Source organism: Anser anser (assembly GCF_964211835.1).
Source record: "Anser anser genome assembly, chromosome: 1".
In the NCBI taxonomy this organism is placed as follows: Eukaryota; Metazoa; Chordata; class Aves; order Anseriformes; family Anatidae; genus Anser; species Anser anser.
In genome coordinates, this window is record NC_139720.1 from 157,438,003 (window position 1) to 157,440,369 (window position 2,367).

A 2,367-nucleotide genomic window follows, 5' to 3' on the forward strand; every position below is an offset into this window, starting at 1 on the left:
TTCATGACGCGGGGTTCAGGTTTGCTCTCCTTACTTTGCAAACTAATTCAGATGAAGATGACATAGAAAGGCAGGCATTTTCCAGTGTTACGCAGCATTTACAAGCCAGCCGAAGTCCAGGAGCTTCTCTGGGGCTAGGGAAGTAAGAAACTATCCAGAAAAGACATCAGTAGGAGCAGCAATATGGCTGAAGTTGTTTTTCATCTATTCACACTGTTATCATATTCTGAAAATGGTAAACTCAGACGTGAGCAGTACTTAACCTTCCAGCTTTCCTTAAAACAGGGACATCTATATTTGTTGTTGCTCGTTGCTGCTCTTTGCAATGTGTTATCTGTGCGTGCATCAAACTCCTTTTCAGAACTCTAGAGTGCTGATCTTTAAGACTCTGCAATATTGCTAATAAACACCCATTGAAATGGAAAGTGGTCAAAAAACTGTTTGAACTTCTTTCCTGTCTTCTGACTATAGAGGTATAGTCCAAGCGAACGCTGGGGTTTATCAGAGCACAAAAGCTTTCTTCTGCCCGTGTACCTGCAGTCACCACTTTAAGTATATTGAGCTTCAGAGCACACAAAGGAAAGGGAGAAAATCCAAACCAATCTCTTCCCTTTCACTCCTTAAATCCTGACATGCTCCATCACCTCTTCAAAATAGTGAGCTGCCCTTCCCCAAAATGGAGAAAAGAAACAAAATCAAATGGAAAACAATGAAGAAGGGATAATCTGATCTTTAAATAAGGAGACATGTTGCTTGGGGCTTAAGTGGGGTAAAGTTTCACAATGATGTCACCTTCTTCTGAGAACGTGACCCCCGTAAGAGGTGAAGGGTAAAATATAAATACTGCTAATCCATTATGTTTGTATATCTCTTAAATATGTGCCAAGTTTGGCATGGCTGACTTCACCAACTGTCTGGCAAACTAGTAAGTCTTCACTACAGGATTTGAATGGGCAGCATTCATGGAAATCAAATACCTGCTCTTTTTTTTTTTTTTTCCCTTCTGATGGAAGTACAGCTTGTTGATGTCTTTTAATTAAAAATAGACCTTTTTAGACTCATTTCTGACAAAATAAAGTCTGTTTTCCACAAGCAAAAACAGAGGATCTTTTCATCTGGAAAGCAAGATCCTCCACGTAGTAGCAGTTTCCAGAGTTGTAAGTTGAAAGTTATGTGTATGAAGTTGTTCAGTTATTTGTTTTAAATGTCTGCTCCAATCCAAATGGGAACAAGTTCAGGAAAGTCCCACTTACCCTGCTAAAGAGGGTCTCAGAGGGGGTGACACAATATCCCTTCTCACCTGGTTGTCTATGTCTCAAGAAGGTGGAAGATAACATAACCCTAAGACAAAGGTTTGTATTTTCAGGAAACTTTCATGAAATATGTTGAGAATAGAAAATCTTTAAGATTTTTAAGGATATCAGTGGGTAACATTTGTTTGTTATTGGAATATCCTTGGAGACAGCCTTGTGTTAGCATAGCAGGAACAGAAAAGGAAACCAATTGAGAAACCACTGTCCAAACTACTTCTATTGTCCGTGTGACGTCTGTTTGCTTTTAAGACAAGCAACATATAAAGCAGATTGCATTTTAATATTATTTTTCTTTAAAAGTACAAGTGCTTCTAGGCATAACAACTGGTAAGGGAACCAGAAGCTTCTGCCCCATCTCACCGAAAAGGAATGAAATCAGTGCCTGGTCCCACTTGGGCCAGCGAATTAGTTTAATCCAGCGTTCTTGTGCAGAGAACTTTACTGAGGGAGACACAGACAGAAGGAGAATGGGGGAAAAAGAGGAATATTTATTTCTTTTTTAGAGGAAAAACAACGTTTGGCAAAAACGTATCTCAGGAATCCCAGTTTTTCAATGAAAGAACATATCCTGCAAAATTATTTTCTGTGAACTTTAGATTTTTTTTTTGTTTTTTTTTTTTTAATTTTTTGTCATGCTCCCACCTAGTCAGGTCTGTAGATATTTTTCTGTACCTCTCGCACTAGTTCTTTCTTTTCTACTGCATGAAAAATTTTATGGTTTTCGTTTGAAGCAGCTTTCACAACCTCTTGGCATCCAACCTTTCATCTCTGCTTTAAGTAGGTCCACTCTAGTTTTGACTGGGCAAAATGCTCCTCTTTTCCATGCTAAATGTTCACATAAGTACTCTGGGGCTTTTTCCAGTGCCTGGGAAGGGTTTCCTGTGACATCCTCAAGGTTATTTAACACCAATTCTTTTTACTTCCCAAGTTCTACCTTTTCCTTACAGCAGAGACATGGCCAGTTTCTGTAGTGTGTGCACTGCCCAGCATAACAACGAGCATGCCTCTAGAGTGATTTCTGATGTCTTAAAGCACTGAAGGCATCCACGTGCGC